Raw genomic sequence first — 22,510 nt, 5'->3', positions numbered from 1 at the left:
TCTTGTAGTAAGAATTCCCCACTACCCGAAGTGAATTGTACACCACATATTTGCAGGGTGAGGAATGTAATGATTGTTTAGTGGAGTCTATGAGCTGGAAGGAAATTGATTTTGGAACAGGATTTGTTTTAACTGGATAGGAAATTAATTGTGGATAATGGGCAAATTAAGTGAAGTCATGATTTGAGTGATCTGGAATGGGATGCAAATATTTATTTGGACAGGGAATTAATAGGCTCCCATAAATGGGGGGGATCTATGAAGGTATTTTTCAATGTGTATATGTACATATAAATTACCATATGTTAATTCTATGCAAAGTTTGGCCTCTTTTTTTCAGCAGTGCATATCATTTTTTCAGGTGGTGTGTGGCCACCTTAGAGATGCCTAAAGAGTACTATGTTGTTGCTGATTAGTTGACAAATGTTTAGGTTCTATATTTCTAATTTGAAATTCAAACTCAGAGCCTCATATTAAGAGACTTGCCTAATTAGCTAATGTCTTGTATTTTAATGAACCAAATCCTTTATTAACTAAGGCTTTGGGAATCCTGCCAAGACTGCTGGAGGAAAAGCTTCCAGCTGGAGAGATCGTCTCCTGAAAATTCTGTTCTCATTTTGTGCTCTGTTTTCTTTGCTTTATATTTGGCTTTAATTGATTAATTTTAAAAGTGCAAACCATCTTCTAAAGACCAACAAACAGATGCACTTTGTAAGAAAATATGGATGGAGAAGGAAATACTCCAGATTCAGAAAATTATCTTCTAAATAAGATTTCATCTAAGCTAAAGAAACACACACTTCCATCCAAACCACAATTCAGAATGGACCCCTTATTTCTGATGGTTTGTGGGTTTTCTTAGTGTATTCTCAGAAAAATGTGGGGTTTCCCCAAGAGTTCTCTGAAACTTTAGATAACCTGCTACATTCCAAATGCTTCTCTACCAGCCTTCTGCTGTCTTCATATATCCCTGCTGCCAGTTACCCTTCCCGCGGTTATAAGCCCCTGCCCTTAACAAAGGCAGAGTTGATCCTTGGCGTTTATCAAGCTCAAAAAGCTGGGAGACAAAGTTCACAATAAATGATCTCTGGGAACTGTAGTTTGCCATAGGGCCATGGGCATTCATCTTTCTTATTGGGGTGCATTTACTTCAGTAGAAGTGGGGTATTTTTTTAAAAAAAATACTGTGATGTTGAATGTGATGTATGTTAATTGCACTGATGTTTTATATTATTTTAATCGCAGCTACATTACAGCATAAATGGCCATGGGACCATAAGACGGGGGAAGAGGGAGTTTAATTCCTTCTCTCCTAGCATCACCCCCTCCCACCTCCAACAAAAATAATTGGAGCATCTACTTGCATTTCAAATTTGGCTCTTTTGCCCCCTCTTTTGAAGCCATAATGCTATACCATTGTAGAGAACTCGTCCAACCTCAGAATAACTGCAGATTTCTGCCAAAACTCTACCCATTCACTGCCTCTTTTTCCCACTTGAAAAATGTGGTGTGCCACCAGCATTGCAGTTATGGCAACGTTGCATATTGTTGGCACAATGGTAACCTTATGTTACTGTAAATCCATTACAACCATGTATTGATTTAGTGGCCTGCCAATCTTGAGCCAGCAAGAAGGTATAACCTGAGGGTAGGATTGCATTACTAAACTTAAATACCTAAAGAGTTGCCCTTATAAACATTCCTGTGAATGTGACCCACCCAACTTAGAAGCCTTGATTCCCTCGAACTTGAAATGACACCCCTGTAGGCTTTGTAGATGTAGCCAGCCGCCTAACTCAGCAGACTGTGCAGAAAGCATTACATAATATGAGATTTTATTTTACTGTTGGGAACAGACTGAAGTACTACAGACAGGCACTTGATGTGAAACTGCCCTAAGAGCATCTTCCAGATGTCTCCTGGGCTCTTGTGTACAGAGGCTGCTCCGTCAGCTCTTAGTTCATTTCAGCTCATCACACAGGGCCTATGCAATGTTAACACTCTGCACCACAGCCTGATGAAGGCAGTGCCTGATGATGGACAGGTTGAAGTCGCAACTACAGGCCTGCCCTTGCATTTTGATTGCTGTCTTACTGTTCACACTGGGGCTTCAAGCTTCTTTAAAAGAAAAATAGAGAGAAGGAAAGAAACCAACACTGATCAAGATACCAGGCCATTGCCCAGAACTGCAGTAAGTTTATCAGTGTAAAAATGTCCTAGAATGAACTTCCTTGCAGCAAACCCTCTCTTTTTATGAAAAATGTCATCAGTCCATTCAACAAGAAGCAAAAAGAAAAGTGAAACAGAATAATCTGCCTATTATTTCAGTACCAGTGATATGTTTAATACTGAAAGAGCACCAATGTTTTCCTGGAGTTTATATTTGTGTTTATTAGTTAAATATTTAGGGCTGGAGGTTGATGACTCAAATTGAGCACAGAAAGAGTTTTGAATGTGTTTTCTTTTTGTTAGTTGATGGGGTCATCTAATGTTAATGCCCTCTTGTTTACTGAATCTACATTCACTTCCAACTCTGAATTTGATGCTGGGGCACAGTTCAAAGACCGCAGATGCTTCACATGGCATCACATAGAATAATCCTCAACAGCCCTGCTCTGTAGTTGAAATAATTTGATACAATTCATTTACAATATTGTACTCCTTATTCAAAGCATCCATTTAAATCCTGTCATGTCTACATCTTTGATTTGAAGAAGTCATAATAAAGAAGGAATCCCAACGTGAAATAAAGTATTTTCCTTGACCACTTGTTACATGTAAGCTGTGGTGTCAAGCATTTGTGGGTTGAAATAAGTTATCGTTCCACAAAAATCAACGTGACTTACAATGTAAGTGCACCTATTGAAGGGGTTGTGCATTTGCTTCTTGCAGATCTTCCTAGATTTTTATTCAGCTGCAATTATGGGTGTATAGCTGATGTGCCTGAGTGGTGTTTTTTTTAACATTCTGCAGTTACATCTTTTTTTGCTGGGTATGACAAAAATATGATTCCCCTATCTGTCAGCTAGATTTTAGTAACTCCAAAACAACAGAGTGCTTCCGTGTAGGAAAGCTTCTGAATACCAATTTCTGGAGGGGAAAGTGCTCTTGTGCTATAATAATAATAATAATAATAATAATAATAATAATAATAATAATAATTTTTATTTATACCCCGCCCTCCCCAGCCAAGGCCGGGCTCAGAGCGGCTTACAAGCAATAATAAAAACAAGTTAAATGATTACAACTTAAAAACAAAATTAAAAATACAACATTAAAATATTGAAACATTAAAATATTAAAATGTAGCCTCATCGCAGGAGGAGAAGGAAAAGAAAAAAGAAAGAGAGGGAGGGAATCAAATTGGCTCCAAGCCAAAGGCCAGGCGGAACAACTCTGTCTTACAGACCCTGCTGAAAGAAATCAGATCCTGCAGGGCCCTGGTCTCATGAGGCAGAGCGTTCCACCAGACCGGAGCCAGGGTTGAAAAGGTCCTGGCTCTGGTTGAAGCCAATCTAATTTCCTTAGGGCCCGGGACCACTAGGGTGTTGCTATTTATGGACCTTGAGGCTCTCCGTGGGGCATACCGGGAGAGGCGGTCCCGTAGGTACGAGGGTCCTAGGCCGTGAAGGGCTTTAAAGGTCAAAAGCAGCACCTTAAATCTGATCCTGTACTCCACCGGGAGCCAGTGCAGCTTGAAAAGCACTGAGTGAATATGCTCCCATGGCAGAGACCCCGTGAGGAGCCTCGCTGCAGCATTCTGCACCCGCTGGAGTTTCTGGGACAGCTTCAAGGGCAGAGCGAATCCGCGTAGAGCGAATTACAGTAGTCAAGCCTGGAGATGACCGTCGCATGGATCACTGTGGCCAGGTCGGGGTGGGAAAGGTAAGCTTGTGAGCTTCCCAGAGGCATCTGTTTGGCCCCTGTGAGAACAGGATTCTGCACTAGATGGACTATTGGCTTGATCCAGCAGAATCTTCTTACGTTCTTATGTCTTGTAGCAACTTAAGAGGTTGATACACTTACAATGGCTTAAGTGCTTATGGAATAGAGCCCAGGGTCATCAAGTGAGCTTCATGGCCGAGTGGGGGCCAATGTGGTGTAGTGGTTAAGAGTGGTAGATTTGTAATCTGGGGAACCGGGTTCACATCTCTGCTCCTCCACATGCAGCTGCTGGGTGACCTTGGGCTAGTCACACTTCTCTGAAGTCTCTCAGCCCCACTCATCTCACAGAGTGTTTGTTGTGGGGGAGGAAGGGAAAGGAAAATGTTAGCTGCTTTGAGACTCCTTCGGGTAGTGATAAAGCGGGGTATCAAATCCAAACTCTTCTCCCAGGTCCCAGTCCAACACTCTGACCTTATGCCACACTGGTTCTCTGGTACATATACATTGTATTAAATATTCATATTGATTTTTAATTGCATTCAATTGGTTCTTTTATTTCTGATTTATTCCATAGAATTCAAAGGTACCCAAGGTACCCCAAAAAGCTATCAGGGAGTCATTTTTTGTGTGCGGCACAAGCTACGGATTTTGACTTTAGGGCCTTTTTCTTTCCTGGCACATTCTGTCCTGGGTGCAAAGATCTGAAAAGTAGAGTTCTATGCGCATTTCTTATCTTTCCTGCATCAGAAAATTTACTTGCAGGGGCCTTCAAGGTTTCACCCAATATCTTGTTAGAAAGTTATATTTTCTCTAAGATTTCCGCTTTGCAGAAGTTTGAGCACAGTCATGTCTGACCCCTTTTCCTACTGGCTCTTCAACATCCTTCTTAACAAGCTGTATTCTTAGGTCAGCTGGAGTGGAAAGTTCCCTTCATGTTAGTTTTATCCATGTGAGGGACTCTTGACAAAGTTGCCAGAACTTGAAATACATTGCTGTGGAAAATCTGCTTGCTGTCTTCTTCAGTAAACATTATTTCTCTGATAAAAGCTAAATACAGGCTCAGTGACTAAGCAAGTCCCTTTTATTTTGTCAGATGATGGGAGGCCACAATATTTTTGAAAGGACATGAAAGGGAATGTTTCAGTGAAAATGAGGCTTGCGTTTCCAAGTAGTGAATTTTGATGTGCTTTGATGAGCTACCCACCAATAACTGAAATGAAGGCACCACAAAGCAAAGAAGATAATTGTAATGGTTTAATGGCTGGGCCAGGGAGGAGATCAATGCCTCTTTATGAGAGGGGGTGGTCCCTGCCTGTTTGAAGGAAGCAGTGGTAAAACCACTCCTTAAGAAACCTTCCCTGGATTCAGAAAGCCTAACTACTGGCCAGTTGCTAATCTCCCTTTCCTGAGCAAGGTACTGGAGTGAGTGGTTGCAGACTAGATCCAGGCGCTTTTGGAAGAAACTGATTTTCTGGATCCATTTCAATCAGGGTTTAGGCCTGGTTTTGGCACAGAAACTGCTTTGGTCACCCTGTATGATGACCTCTGTTGAGAGAGAGACAAGGGAAACTGTTGTGTATTGAATTTACAGGCAGAGTAGCCAGGAACTAGTTAAGGGAGGTAGTGATTGCTTTTAATTAGCTTCACCTGGGTTGGGTAGTCCTAGCCCAGGTGCCTATATATAGCAGCAGGGTTGGGGTTTTGGTGTGACTTTCTATTTGCTTGCTGCCATGAATAAAGATGTTACCATACCACCATTGGCTTGACTCACTATATAATAGGAACATGTTCCTGTTAACTCTTCTTGAGCTCTCAGTGGCTTTCAATACCATCAACTGCGGTATCCTCCTGGAACAACTCTATGAACTAGGGGTGGGTGGCGTCACTTTGTGGTGGTTTCAGTCCTATTTGATGGTTGTTCCCAGAGGGTGTTACTTGGGGATTGCTTTTCAGCCCTGTGGAACCTTCAATGTGGGGTTCCGCAGAGCTCCTTCCTATCCCTCACGTTGTTTAACATCTACATAAAACCGCTGGGTGGGGTTATCTGAAGGTTTGGAGTACAGTGCTACCTCAGGTTACCTTGGGTTACAGATGCTTCAGGTTACAGACGTTTCAGGTTACAGACTTCGCTAATCCAGAAATAGTACCTCAGGTTAAGAACTTTGCTTCAGGATGAGAACAGAAATCGCACAGCAGCGCAACAGCAGCAGCGGGAGGCCCCATTAGCTAAAGTGGTACCTCAGGTTAAGAACAGTTTCAGGTTAAGAAAGGACCTCCAGAACAAATTAAGTTCTTAACCATAGGTACCACTGTACATTGTTAGCAGTGTGCTAATGACACTCAACTCTATTTCTCTTTACATCTGCAGGTGAGGCAGTGGAAGTGCTGGACCAGTCTCTTGCCTCCGTAATGGACTAGATGAGAGCCAACAAACTGAAGCTCAATCCAGATAAGACTAAAGCACTGTTAGTGGGTGGCTCCCTAGACCAAATGGATGGGAGATTGTCTGCTCTTGATGGGGTTACACTTCCTCTGAAGGAGCAGGTTGGTAGCTTGGGGGTCCTCCTGGATCCTTTTCTGTTGCTCAAGGCTCAGGTGGCCTCAGTGTCCCAGAGTGCCTTCCATCAGCTTCGGCTGGTGGCCCAGCTACGCCCTTATCTGGACAGGAATAGCCTAACTACTGTTGTCTGTGCTCTGGTTATCTCAAGGTTAGATTACTGCAATGCATTATACATAGGGCTTGCTCTCTCTGAAGACAGTTCGGAAACTTCAGTTAGTGCAGAATTCAGCAGCCAGGTTGCTCACTGGAGCAAGACAGTTTGAGCATACTGTATTACACTGATTCTGGTCGGACTGCACTAGCTACTAATAAGTTTCCAAGCCCAATTCAAAATGCTAGTTTTGACTTTTAAAGCCTTAAATGGCTTAGGACCGCAATACCTCAAGGACTGCCTCTTTCTATATGAACCACCTGGACCCTGAGATCATCTTCTGAGGCCCTCCTTCATGTGCCGCCTCCTGAGAGGTCCGGGGGGTGGCAACACAAGAACAGGCCTTCTCTGCAGTGGCTCCCCGTCTGTGGAACGCTCTCCGCAGGGAAGTTCACCTTGCGCCTTCATTATACACCTTTAGGCACCAGGCAAAAGCATTCCATTTTAACCAGGCCTTTAGTTGATTTGATTTACATCCTATGCCCTTTTAAAATGCGGTTCTTGGGGGGTGGGCTGTTGTTGGGTTGTTGTTTTTATTTTGATTATATATTTTGTGGGTTTATATTTTGATTTTGTTTTGTGAACAGTCCTGAGACCCCCAGATATAGGGAGGTATATAAATTCAATAAATTAAATAAATAAATAAATAGAATGAAACAACAAGAAACTCACATTAATGTGAGTGGAATGTATTGCGCTTATACAATGACAAAAAAAGCAACACAGGCCTCCTCTGCACTAAATATTTAAAGCTATATCATATCACTTTAAACAACCATGCTTTCTCCCAAAGAATCCTGGGAAATGTAGCTTGTAAAGGGAACTTAAAAGTTGTTAGGAGATCCTTATTCCCCTCACAGAGACACAATTCTCATAGTTGTTTTTTTAAAACAATCAATCCATTTTCTCACTGATCGCTGAGAATTCTTTAGAGGAAGCCATGACTGTTAAAATGGTTTGATAGGTCCGCCCACCTGTTTGGGTGGGTGGTGTTGTGGCCAGGCATCTGGACCCCTGCAGTAATCCAACGTGGGGGTGGGGAGTTGACGTCCCCCTCATGCTGTCCCAGCTGCATGAGCGGTGCTGGGCAGGACAATGCCCAGTGTGGCCCCGCTGGTCAGTCAGCAAAGGTAGAGAAAGTGGCCACAGAAATTTAACCATGGCACAGCTGGGGGCTCCTCCTCTTCTACCCTTTCACCAGGTCTCCCAACCCACCCACCCTCTTTTCATACTTTGCTTTGATCTGACACGACTTGACAAATGTTGGCCGCCATATTGTTGGGGCTGGGTAGGAATTCTTTCCACTTGGCAAATTGCACCAGCCATTTGGTTTTCTCCTACCTCATAGCAATCATCACAACTTTGTGAGGTTAGGTATTAGGTAAGCCTTTATTTGGATGGAGGGGAGGTTGTAGCCTCCACTTGTCCCTCCTCATTAAGGGTATCATGTTAAAGGGATCTGGGTGTGTGGATCCTGTCCGATGCCTGGATGTGGGCTAGAGCCATGTCATGACCCGAAAGGGTGCCTCTATTTGATATAAGTCATAGGGCTTCCCCTATTGCTGGTTTACCCTTAGATGGACTCTGTACAGATGGGCGGGAGTCAAGATATAGCCTGGCTTCACCCAATGCCTAAGCCAAACTGCTCACATATACAACCAATAAAGTTGTGGCCTATTTGAACCCATAAACCTAAATATTTGTATCCGTGTGTTTTTTAATCACTATGGAACTACAGGCCATGGGGCCTTGGCACACAATGTTTTAAATGTATAGTGCAGATAGGCCATACAGAATCTAGTATGAGTTCTCTGCAAGCTGCTTTTATCAACATGTATCTACTTTTTAATATTTTTTTTTCAAAACTCAACTTGGAACCTAGCCATCACAGCTGTCTACTACTTCATTCCTACCATGCCCGTATTAGGCTATTTTTGCCTTCAAGAATAATGAAAAGCCATCAGTAATGACTTTTAGAAGGCAAGACAGAAACACTTGTTTCTATCCTCCCCCCTCCCTATATGTCAAGGACCACTTGCTCATTAAACAGTGGTGTCATCATGATATAGCTTTCGGGGGGGGGGGGGTGTGCTTTTCCTTTCCTTTTTATAAAACAACCACTCATGTTGCTTGTAATTTGCTTTCATTAATCCCTTTTTTACCTTTATTCATCAATAGCTTTATTCTTGCAATGTCAATTAGTTATACAATCGAAATTATATGATTTTATAGTATTCAAGTAAGGCCCTTCTCTGGTACTAAGTCAATTTTACTGTTTATTTCATTCACTAAAACAATTACTAGCTAGGTTGCAGTAACTAAATATCTATATAGTTGCGGTGCAACTGAAGTGATGGAGGAGGCTGTTTTACGTCCTTATCTCCTGCCCTCTTGGGATCAAGCCAGTAGAGCAGAAGGTCATTTATTTCCGCTTGATAACACGACTAAATATGACTAATATCTCCCAAGTTTGGGGACACCAGTAACCCAGGATGACTTTGGATCCTTCAGCCCCTTCCCAGAAAGCTGTTGGAACGCCTTCATTTTGGCACTATCAATGTTAAGTGCTTAGAACTGGATGAGCCAGTGATGACAGGGAAGGAGGCTCTTTTTCGAATGTCAAAGAAATCTACTCTGTGGCCCAGGACCAGCTCACCATTGATACAAACTGAAGCAGCCACCTGGAGTAGCAGAATATTGTGGAGGTGGTACCCCTATGGGTGCCCTGCCTGCCCCAGGAAGCACCACCAGTGTTGTGCAGTGGTAGCAGCAGTGAGATGTCACTGGAAGCTGCTGCCACAGCTGCCACACCACACAGCCCCTGGAAGCAAGGCTTCGGTGGCAGGAGGTGACACCTTCTCGACTTCCGGGTTAGCGCCACCGACAATGGCGGATTTCCTCTGATCTGGAGGAATCCGCTCTGTGAAAATCAGGGTCTGGACCGCCACAGCAAGGTGGAGACCCATCAAAAACCACAGGTGGGAGAAGCCTGTGGACCTGGGATTCGGCTGGCACCTTTTGCGCCTCCCCTACTCGCGGGGAAACCCAGCTACGGGGTTCCAGAGCGACGTGGGGTGAGCGGCGCGGTGCTTTGAATCAATTGCTCTTTTCACGGAGTGAAGCCGCATTGCTGTTGTCGGAGAGCGCTGACTTTTTTCCTGTGGACAATTGGACTCTAAACAAGTACCCGTGAGTAGAACGGAAAATTGGATTATTAAACTTCGTAATTTGGCACCGGAGCGGGAAGGTCTAAACAGGAAGTCCGCCTTCCGCTTTTGTAAATAGTTTGAAGCAAAGACATTGCAAGCTAAAGTCTGGAAAGTTATCTGTAAATGACTAAATTTCCATCAGTTAAAACTATAAACCCCCCCTTGGAAGCAGGAGAAGAGGGGGGAAATCTTAAATTGTTCAAGCCTGCAGGAGAGGGAGTAAAGAAAGATAAATTTCTAGGTACGAGACTGGCTACATTATGCTCAAATTCAAGAGGTTTTTAAAATGGACAAAAAAGTTGGTTTTCAGGTGGAAAAATCGAAACTGGAGACGGAATTGCTAGAACCAAAGACCAAGGTACTTTCGAGAATGTATAACTTGCTGCTTAAATGGAATACACAGGATGAAACTGTTAAATCTGCTATGATAAAATGGGCACAGGATGTTGGACATAACATTATGTCTGAGGACTGGGAAAGGTTGTGGAACACCGGTATGAAGTTTACGGCATGTACTGCCCTGAAAGAGAACATTATGAAAATGGTATACCGGTGGTACATGACCCCAGTCAAGCTAGCTAAGATATACCACCTGTCTGACAATAAATGCTGGAAATGTAAGGAGGCAGAAGGGACTTTCTTTCACCTCTGGTGGACCTGCCCGAAAGTGAAGGCCTTCTGGGAAATGATATATAATGAATTGAAAAAGGTATTTAAATATACCTTTCCCAAGAAACCGGAGGCCTTCCTCCTGGGCATGGTGGACCGGAAGGTGTTAAAAAAGGATAGAACCTTGTTTATGTATTCAACTACAGCAGCAAGAATTCTTATCGCAAAGCACTGGAAGACACAAGATTTACCCACACTGGAGGACTGGCAGACGCAGATGATGGACTATATGGAATTAGCAGAAATGACTGGCAGAATCCGAGATCTGAGCGAAGAAAAAGTTGAGGAGGACTGGAAAAAATTCAAGGACTATTTGCAAAAGTATTATAAGTTGTTTGAATGTTAAGAATGTGCACGATTAGGAAATGTTATGCTCCTGCAATTTGATTAGGTAAATGACAAAGTAAGTTATAACAGAGGAAAATAAGACAATTTGAAACAAATATATTATGTTTATTACAAAGGTACTAAAATTGAACTACAATTTTCTTTTGAAATTGGTTACATAATAACTGAAAGGTACAGTAAGTTGTGAAATAAGGTAACAAATTGCTGACAATGTGAGTTCAAAGAATGCAATGTTGGGAGGACGTGAGGAGGTCCACAGGAGAGTAACTTTTAGAAAGATAATATGAAATCTAATTTTCTTTTTTTCTTTCTTTTCTTTCTTCTTTCTTCTTATCTTTTTATATCTGTCTATTTACAAAATTTGTTTCTTGCTCACTGTTCTGGAACAGATGTTGTGAACTAATGGAAAAGAAACGCAATAAAAAATCTTTTTTTTTAAAAAAAAGAAAGATAAATTTCTATCGTCTTGAACCTGGGAACGGGCTGTCAAAGATAGACGTTTTGGGAAAGTTCATTGACTGAATAATAACGTATGTTGACAGATAGTCAAATAAGAGAAACATATTGACTCCAATGTTTCCTTTTGCACTAAAAAGGAACAAAGATTTGAAAAACGAAAGCAATTTTGTTGCTGGATCTGCTTGTAAAAGGATGGATACAAATAGAAACTGTTTCATCTAGAGGGAGCTTTTGAACTGTTGTTGGAGTGGACCTGGGGAACTCTACAGCTGTAGAGATTAAGGATCGTGAGAAACAGACATTGACCTTGGACAAGAATGTTGACACAGGAAGCCTTAGTGTCTGCTTTGTGCAGGACAAGTGCTTTGTTGGAGCAGCTTCATGCGAAGATGGATTTGATGACTACTGCAATTGATAATTTCGGTCAAACACTGAACACTGATATAGAACCTGCTCAAGAATTGACCCAAGAATCCACTGACCCAGTCAGTGAAACAGGACAGGCCACTCCTGCTGTGGCTCCCACAACAACTTTCCAAAGACCAATAGATTGTATGCTTAATTTCTAAAGTATTGACACCCAAATAGACTGACACAGTGAGAAAGGAAAGCAGGAAAGGGGATAAGAATAGAACAGAACATTTTGAATTAAAAAGGATAAGGGAACCAGCATTCCATAGGTTCATCCTGCAATTGAATTTAATTGAGGTAAAAATAACTTTGTATATTATTACAGCTTTCTGGACCACAAGGGAAGTCAATTTGCTGGTAGTCACCTTGAATTCATCCTGTGTTATAAAGTTAACCAGCTCTTTAACCAAACCAATTGTTCTATTTTATCCACTTTTAATTAGGCACTGACTTTTGCAAAGCTTTCTTCAATTATTTAATAAATATTTGCCCTTTGACAGTAACCACTGAATAATTCAGCTGATTAAATTTCCAAGTAGTGATCACTGGCAAACAGTTCAATTTTGCCATATATTATGCAATGTAGTTGTGACTTTCAAAATAGTCCTGGATATAAGATATTATTGGTGCTCATAAACATCCCAAGTGTTTTGCATGTAGCCATGGCATTGTTGGTGTTATTTGATGCTACTGCTGAGGAATTATATTGAAAAGCAGAAACGCCTATCATTCTTTTGATTTGTATAAGGGATGTGCTTTGTGTGGATTTTTTAAATCATTGAGTATTCCAAATTATTGTGAGCAAAGCTGCTTTATTAGATGGTGTGTGGATGGGTAGAAACACTATGGGGCAATATCCAAGAGGGGAAGTTGACTCACTGTAGGTCTTTTATAGGACATAAGTTGCCCACCCCACCCTTGGACTTAGCCCATACAAATCTTTACTTGCCCCATGCAAACTAATGGAATGCTTCTGCTATATGAATTTCTATAGCGATGGGCAGAAAAAGGCTTCAACAGTGTTGGGTGCAGTAATTTTTCAGAGATTGACTCAAGAAAAAGTGTAACGGCTCTTTCAGTTGTTTATGGAAGAGTTTGAGTAGTTTCCAAGTTAATCCAAAGTGAATTCAGATATTCATGCCTTGACAGCAATGTAGGTTTCAGGCACTGAATTCCCCATTTTTTGATTTAGAAAAGATTTGGAGGGTGTTGCATTGGGCTGGAGCCAAAGGGTTGGATCTGATTTCTACTGAAAATCCCATGTGCTGAAAATAGCAGCATTACTCCTCTGTAATAAATTTCCTTTTGTCAAATTAAGTCACCTTGATTTTAATGGAATGTGTTTGCATTTAATGTGTTCAGAACTGGCACATCATATTACCATTTCCTTAAAATTAGGTAGTTTAATCATGATTATAAATATTTCTGTAACAGCACACATTGTCATTCTAATTGGTCTATAGCTTTTCTTTAGTTTTGGATATGATATTCTCTTTTTAAACAGAGGTTGCTTGGCAAAGAGAACAATGTTCTAACAATGCAATCTTGTGCACCTCAACTCACAAGTAAGTCAACACATCTTGTTGTTGTTGTTTAGTCATTTAGTCGTGTCCGACTCTTTGTGACCCCATGGACCAGAGCACGCCAGGCACTCCTGTCTTCCACTGCCTCCCGCAGTTTGGTCAAACTCATGCTGGTAGCTTCGAGAACACTATTCAACCATCTCGTCCTCTGTCGTCCCCTTCTCCTTGTGCCCTCCATCTTTCCCAACATCAGGGTCTTTTCCAGGAAGTCTTCTCTTCTCATGAGGTGGCCAAAATATTGGAGCCTCAGCTTCAGGATCTGTCCTTCCAGTGAGCACTCAGGGCTGATTTCCTTAAGAATAGATAGGTTTGATCTTCTTGCAGTCCATGGGACTATCAGGAGTCTCCTCCAGCACCATAAGTCAAAAGCATCAATTCTTCGGCGATCAGCCTTCTTTATGGTCCAGCTTTCACTTCCATACAACACATCTTAGTCACAGGTAAATGGATATAGTATTGCAGCAAAACCATGCTTTTCTGTCCCTCTGTGAAGACTAAACTTGAAAAGGAATCATCTGCGTATAATTTATTGGATATATTGTTCTTTTCTGTAAACATCCCGATTATCTCTATTCCTACCTGTAGTGTTAGTTTCAGAAAGCACCATTGGATATCTACTGTTATGAGTCCCACAGAGTTCAATCCCTCCCCCCAGTGTTATACATCTATAGGAAGGGGGGGTTGGAATCAAGGGTCATCAATATGCATATGACACACAGCTTTACTTCTCGATTTCATCTGAACCTGGTGAAGCTTTGCAAGTCCTGGACCAGTGTCTCAATGCAGTGATGGGATAGATTAATGGTGAATCTTGACAAGAGGACAGTCTTGTGGGCCAGTGGTTCGCAGGTCTGGGAATTATGTAGATGGCTTGTTCTGGACGGGGGTTGCATTCCTTTTTGAAATAACAGGTTTATAGTCTGGAAGTACTCATCAATCCACTGCTGTCTCTGGAGGCCCAAGTAATCTCAGCACCAAGGGACACCTTTTTTCCAACTTCGGCTGGTTTGCCAGCTCTGAGAGCTTCTGTACAGGGCAGCCTGACTACTATGACCCATGTATTGGTAACTTTCCACTTGGATTACTATAATGCACTCTCTATGGAGCTGCCTATGAGGTTGCTGCAGAAGATGCATCTAGTGCTAAATGTGGAGCTAGATTACTACTGCCTCCTCTTGGAATCTTACTACACTGATCCTGAAAGAGAAACACGGGCCACCAATTTGCCATTGAGCCAAATTCAAGGTGCTAATAATGATTTATATAGTCTTAAACAAATTGGGACCTAGATATTTGAAGAAGTGTTTCTTCCTATGTCAACTGGCCCATGGAACTCCTGCTCTCCATCTATGAGGAATCTTTTCTGCAGCAACCAGGGAAAGTCTTATTCTGTAGTGTCACCCTGAGTGTGGGACACACTCCTCCTTGAAATGCAATGGATGCTGGCCCTGATGACAGTTTAGTACCAACTGAAAACCCATAATTTCTAGCAATCCTTTATGGGAGGTTAATTGACTTGGTTAGCTTTTTATTATATATAATATTATATATAATTACAAATATTTATTATTACTGTGTCTGATTTCACTGTTGGTTTTATCCACTCCTTTTATCTACCTTGTGAATGGCTGCAGTTTTTTGTTTTAATGTATACTATTCTACCCCACCCTGGTATCGTGTTGCAATGAAAGGTGAGTTAAAAAATTTAATTCACAAATAAATGGTATACCTTGATCAGAAATCCTCATTTGCTTCCAGCAGGGGAGTCCAATCTGGTGCCTATGGAAGAAAATATCTCTTTGGCATTTCATAAAAGTGAATAAAGATGAACTAATCCATAATACACAATCAGGTCAAAATGGAGACCAACTTCCCTGCTCGCTCTCTCTCTCTCTCAGTCCTCATCCTGTGTCAGCACTTTGAGAGTCTGGGCAAAGAATGAAGAGGAGGTTGAGCTGAAATTGTATTTGATGCTTATTTTTACACCAAATCAATAAGAAATATTGTTTGAACTTTTACATAGGCTTTATTGTTCATTTATTTATTTATTTTCAAGTATTTTATTTATTTAGCTTTTTTAATCAGTGAAGACACAACAAATGTTCACAGAATACTATATCCTATATGAAGCCTGCACACTGTTAACAAATGGTTTTGCTTCCATATGTCTAACATTCAGTCATCTCATTTTTACCCTTTAATCTATTTGTGGAAGGCATATTTGCTAGTGACTGAGGTAATCTTTTCTTCCACTCATACTAAGTCCCTTTGTTAATAAGCAATGACTTGTCTTGATACCCTGCGAAAATGTTTGCTTCCATGAACAGTGTTTTAAAAGTGTGTGCACTCAAACATTTCAATTCAAGGGATTATGAATCCAACCCCCAAAAAATCTCATCAGGTTTTGCTGTGTGAGAGTCCAGCCAGGATTATTGATGCATAATTACTTGAATTCTAAATTGTGCTGCCAACGTAGATCAGTTGCTTGTAATTCCAAATTTACCCAACAGATATTGAGGTCCTGGATAAAGACTTGTCCTGGCTCAGTGTATAACAACCTCAGGAGATTTTCAAATGCCAATCAAGCTGGCAAAGGCACATGTACACCTGCCCAGCAGACATAACCAGTCCCCAAGGCTAGTGTGTGCAAATATTTTGAGTACAGGAGAATTCCCTTTGAACTAATGTATGCAACCACAGAAAGAAAACAGGCTTCAATGCAAGTAACTAGTCACTCCTCAAATTTCTCCCATACCTAGCTAATATTCTCATCAGAGTCACCATGTTGGACAGATGTGAGATCAGGCACATCCCCTCTGGAGAATGGATTAATTCTGTTCCCTAGTAATACAGATAACTTTTAATCCAGAAATCATCACTCCCATTGGGAACATAAATAAACACTCCTCAGGCCAAAACTACCCAACACACTAGTGAGATACATATAACTGTTCCACAGCATATAGCTGCTTATTCTTCACAATACCCTCAAAGAGCCTTCATTTGCAGTTCCTGAGCCTTATGCTCCCTTGCCTCAGGATAACTCTAAGAGCTTAATTCCTGAAGAGAAAATGGCAGCATGTTCTTCTACGAGCTTAGATTCATTCTCAGAAGCTGATAAGCAGCTTGGATTGTATAGAAAGATGTGGAAGATTTGGTCATATGGTGGAGTCTTGATAAATATATCACAGTAGATCCACAGGTACACTGGCAAATTGGGCTGAAATGTTTTAGAGAAGCATTATCATTACACACACACACACACACACACACACACACACACAGAGAGAGAGAGAGAGAGAGAGAGAGAGCTGTAAACAGATGAGACTAATAACACAACTAAATATGGTTCTTTATGTTCCTGACACTGCCATTTGTTTATATTGCTATAGCATGTTTAAGATCTCTTTTACTTAGTGAGTTGCCTAGGGCATCACGAGTTCTCAGCTTAAGTTCCCATTTTGTAAATGAGACCCACTTTGTGGGGTTATGTTTATGGAGGATGGCCCTGTAAGACTGTAAAAAAGGTGGCATTTTCTGGATGTAGGCTCTCAATTCTGAGCAATTTCATAAACCTGTAGATAAGCAGGTAGCAACTGACCTGTTCCATAGTCAATGAAAGTCATAATCTTTCTGTTTCCAGGGGGTTAGCTTTGGTACAGCAGTTAACTGCCCCAGATTTATGGCACTGAAGTACTTTTTTGAAAACATTTATTTGGTACACCAATTTTCTATACAGCGCCACATAACCAAAGTAACAGAAAAGAAACTAGCAAACTGGTATGAATACTAGAGATACTTGTAGATAGCTATTATTTATTTTGGTTATCATAATTGTCATCATTATCATCATCATTTTATAGCAGATGGAATAATGCCTTCATTCTCTATCTTTCAGTAAATGAGCTCTTTTTACTCCACAAAAGCATGCCCACCAATACTAATTAAACTGGCTTTGTGCCTTCAGCAGTGATAAAGTAGTAGTTCTGCATATTGATTGCATATTGAAAAATGGAGGTGGTGTCTCCGTGACTTTGGGTACTGTTAACCTGTCCTATTTCTAATTATCATGTTAATAATATGCTTTTCTTCTTGTGTGGCTCTTTATGCAGTATTTTGCTTCGGCAGATAATCACTGAAGGTCAAATGGTCTATTGGGTAGCATGAACTAAGAGATCAATACCCTCCATGTTTACACCCGCTCTATAATCTCCGTAATGCTAGAAATCTATATTGCCAAAATGCCTTTTGAAATTTGTTATCTCTGTTGCTCAATTAAACAACAGTAGGATCCTGTAAGATAGCATGTAGCACTGTGCCAAAAGCTATCCTCCTAAGGGGAGGGAATTCCACAGTTTAAAGGGTGCCACAGAGAATGCCCTCTCCCAGGCTGCCACCCCCTGAACATTCAAGGGTGGCAGGGCCACCAAGAGGGCACCCTCTGCAGATCTTAACACTTCATAGGGCTTGTAGGGAAGAAGGCACTCTTTCAGATACTTGGTGCCTAAAAAGAGACTTCTGTTTTTCTGCCTCATTCAGAGGGGGTATTTTAGAAATCAGGTCCTCCCTTAAAGAGGGCACGTATTATGGTGAGACCTGGAGAACTGACACCCTGTGTTGTGGGTGGGTACAATTGGTCAGCCACAACACCCAATTGGTAGGTCCCTCGAAGCTGGGTACAATCTGGCCAATGGGATGCAGTCTAAATGGTTTGAGGGGCCTATTTATGCCCATGCATGTGACCCAGAGCTTCCTCTTTTGGTGCGTGCATTTGGAACACCTGCCCACCTCTCCCTACTTTTAGGGCTTTGCGCTTGATCTTGCTATGCCGTCATGTATCGTCTGTCGTTGGGACAGGGGCATGGCAGGAATTTCCCCCACTTGGCTGATTGGCTGTTGCCATTTGGGTTTCGCCAGCCACGTAGCAGATCATCACAACTTGTAAGGTTGCAGATAGGCTCTGGTTCAGGTGCTAGGGATGGGAGAACACTCTCGCCAGCCCTATGTGAAGGGTATCCAGGGACTCAACGGTTTGGTCAACCCCTGAGAGGAGGTTGTGCCCATTCCTGAGTCCAGGGGGACATTTGAGTGGCGGAGTTAGCCCGTTCCTGGCTTTCAGCTTATCCAGGTGTTCACCCTTGGCTGACCTATGCTGGAACTCTGGGTCAGCGCTACCTGCATGGCAGGGAGCTAGTCGAACCAGAACCTATGCAACCTGTCACATTCTGTAATCAATAAAAGTTGTGGCCTAAATTCTGCCAAAAACCAAAACCAAAAATTGAGTCATGTGTGAATTTATTTATGGGGGATGTTTCTGGGTCTGAACATGCAAATTCATTATAATTTCAGTGCATGTGGGGTCTAGCTTACCTTATTGTTATGAGGTGACTGAGAGTGGTATGTGTGTTTTTCTGTGTATTAAACATTTATCCAGTGCTTTGCACTCTCCACGGCTGCACACAATTCCGTCCTAAAAAAGCACCCTGGAACAGTATACCTTATCCTAGGCTTTAACAGAACTGCAGAGAGCTGGAGATGCTGTCTACCAAGCACCTAGGTTGGTGTGTTAGCTGATTCGTATTTCTAAGCAAAGTATATTGTTTTATATGTTTCAAGAAAATCTTTCTGCATTGAAGTTATTACTTCTTTTTTAAAAAAGAACAATGAACATCTGTCAGAAGTGCAGCAGACAATATTCTCCTCGGCTTTTTTTACTGGCTTTCCAGGAAAATTCAGCCAGGGACACCATCAGGTTTTTAGGAAACACGGGCACCTAGGAAAGCTGCAGAATGTAGTCTACTGGAAAAGTGGCTTATGGAATGAATGACTAGACACTCCCAAAACCCTCAGACACCATGAAAGTAAGATAAATGCAAGAAAAGCACCCTTCTCTCCCACAGGAATTTGTCTGAAATTTTCTCTCGAATTTAATGATTTAAAATTCAATTTCTTCTTTCATAACTGATGGAGAATGGTTTAAAAATGCATGAGAAATTTTCAGTACAGAATGTTCTCCTAGAGCAAATTTCTGTGGTGCTAAGTCTTTCGGTTGTATCCATTGCTGTGCCAAAAGGTTCGACTAGTGCAAGTTGACTTCTGTTTCCTCTCCTCTCTCCATGTGCCCCCAATATCTGCTCTTAGAGCTCCCTCAACACTCTGGAGCTAATTTTGAGGGCCTGTGGTGGAGACAGAGCTGCAGTGTTGGATATGGACCATTGTGTTTTCAGATACAGTGAAATATCATAAACTTGTTTCAAAATTATTATCATTTCTCATTGGAAGGCAAGAGCTATATGGAAAATGCAATTGATCATTTTAGGCATGCTTACTTTAGCATGTGATATTGTCTTCCAGTGTTCAAAACACAAGACCATTTTCTACTGTAGCTACATGTGTCATGTATGCAACAAATGCAACTAACTTGGTGCAAATGTTAATACTGGAGTTATGCATTTCTATGAATTGTGCTGTTATGTTGATTAACTACTCATTGTGGTTTGTCTGTAAAAATGTTTTAGTTTAGCCAAACTTGGAGGGAAACACACATGAACATACCTACACACACTGAACACAGATATTAGATATTTAATTAATTCTGATTTTGAAGATTTTAATTCAGCATGAAGTGCAAAATCATTTCTGGTATCTGCTTGGAAGGATGGGAGGCATCCTGGAGATAGGGGAGGGAGTGAACAAGCATTTTCCAGGTTAAAATGCCTAAAAACTTGCTATCAAAAATTGTTGCTACAGCAACCGTAACTGGTCTGTCTGATATAGGCGGCTGAGCAGAAAGCTGAGTACTGATAGCTCCTTATATACTCTCCCATTTTCTTTTTGGTTAAAAGCCATCATACAAAAACAGATTTTCAAACTGTAAAAATTGTTAACAGAATTCTAATGGAGAGTTTCTCACCTTGTATGTGTGAGCAAGTCTCCTTTCTTTGCTAATTCAGGGTGACTTATAGTGCAATTTTATAAATGTCTGTTGAAAAGTCATCCTGACTGAGTTCAATTGGGCTTACTTTGAGGTAAGAAGGTGTAGGATTGCAGCCAAAAGCTTCAATTCTATGCTATTTACTCAGGACTAAGTCTCACAGACTTAATTTCTAATGAATTAATCTTATTTGATTATGATTTAGTTGGATATCACCTTGAATTATTATGCATAAGATCTAGTTGTATGGTGCTAACAAGGCGGTCCTCTTCAATTTGTACTGGATTTTGCCTTGCTCTAAATCTGTTAGCAATTTTATGGTGTGGCAAGAATATTTTGGAGTGAAATCAGGAAGACTAGATACTGATCCATGTGCTAAAACCACCGTGTTCAATTTCCAGTATGTCTGCATTTTCCAAAGAGACCCATGTTAGCCAGTTGTAGCAAAATCTTGTGGCAACTTAAAGACCAACAATCAGAAAACTCATAGTAAGTAATTCACTTAGAATCATAGTAATAGAATCTTAGAGTTGGAAGGGACCCAGCGGTCATCTAGTCCCACCCCCTGGAGAGCAGGAATCTCTGCTAAATCATTCATGACAGATGGTCATTCAACTTCTGCTTAAAAACCTACAAGGAAGGAGAGTCCACCTGGATGAGCTTAGAGCTTTTCTCATCCTCAGAGCCCTTCTGTGATCTGGTTATTTAAGCAGCCTTGCTTTCTCATAAATTCCTCGATCATCAAGTATACAAGAAGCTTCTGCCTTCCTTCAGTTAATCCTTTGTCCACCCTCTCTTGCTGCTGGGGTGGCTAGTGCCCAATGCTGTGTCCTAAGTTGGTGTGGCAAGGCTTGCCCATAGTCAGTCTTTCTGCTGATCCTTCACTATCATTGCTCCCTCCCCGCTGGGAACACCTTCGAAATGTGCCACCCACCTTTAACATGGGAAGTTGGGCAACCAATGCTGGCATGCACTGAAATTTGGGCATTTTGTAGGAGAGGTTGAGCCTGTTGAAATAGGAAGTGCATTGTAAATTTTCAAGGGGATATCTCTGAGACTTTTCACAGGTGCCATAGGAGGTACTGGTGGGCACATAGGCACCTGTTGGCACTATGTTGGCAATCCTTCAATTCACCTATTAAAGGGGATTCTGGATGTGTGTGAACCTCTTTACACAACAGATTTATATCTGCACCCATTCACAGAAATCACTTGTGTGGTATTCCCTCTATTTGAAACAGTACAGTGTCATTTCCCCCTTGCTGAAAAGAGGAGTTTTGTTTCCCAGTGATCACCGCATAAAACACAAGCTGGCAATGAAGACTTGCTGCTTTGAACTGTGAGGGAGGGAAAATAGCTAGTATAAACTCACTAAAATTGATGGAGAAGGTAGCCTTTCATTTCAAAGGGCTTTGTATCATCAGACCCATAACATACTATCAGATGGATTTTGTACAGAGACAAACTCCTACATACTATGCTGGGAAACACAAATAACGTACCGTGATGATGATGATAAATTTTATTATTTGTACCCTGCCCATCTAACTGGGTTGCCCCAGACACTCTGGGTGGCTTCCAACAAATATAAAAGCATAAAAAGCATCAAACATAAAAAACTTCCCTATACAGGGCTGCCTTCAGATGTCTTCTAAAATTATATAGTTATTTATCTCCTTGCTATCTGATGGGAGGGCAGAGTGGGCGTCACTACTGAAAAGGCCCTCTGCTTGGTTCCCTGTAACCTCACTTGTATATTCAATTTTCATGGAGCATTGTTTTGTATTCCCCTGCCTTCAAAATTTAGATTTTTGAAACAATTTGTAATTTGTTCAGAAGGGACTAGATGATGGCATAAGAAAGAATAATGAAGGTGCACATTATTATGAAATGGCAAAGCGTGTTCTCCTTCATGGAGAGCATGTGTTGCGGTGGGGGCCGACAGGACACTCCAAAGTTGTGGGGCAGACTAATTGATCATTGGCCACTGTTGTGATTGGGCTTCCCTTGTTGTTGGGATGAAGTTAATGTTGCCATTTGTTGATTGACAGCCAGAAATGCTAAAACTCCCTGCACGAGGCGTGGAGCTTCCTCTTTTTGCCTAGTGCATCGGATTGCCCCCCCCCCTATATTTAGGGTTGTTCGCTTTGACCTTGCTATGCCTGTCATGGGGTCATCTGCTTTTGGGGCAGGGGCCCGGTAGGAATTTTGTCCATCTGGCTGATTGGCTGGGGCCATTTGGTTTTTGCCTACTGCGTAGCAAATCGTCACAACTTGTAAGGTTGCAGTTAGGCATTGGTT

The sequence above is a fragment of the Podarcis liolepis genome (assembly GCF_965112155.1).
Source record: "Podarcis liolepis genome assembly, chromosome: 8".
Classification (NCBI taxonomy): Eukaryota; Metazoa; Chordata; class Lepidosauria; order Squamata; family Lacertidae; genus Podarcis; species Podarcis liolepis.
The sequence above is the reverse complement of the archived record's forward strand: the minus strand, read 5'-3'. Positions refer to the sequence as shown.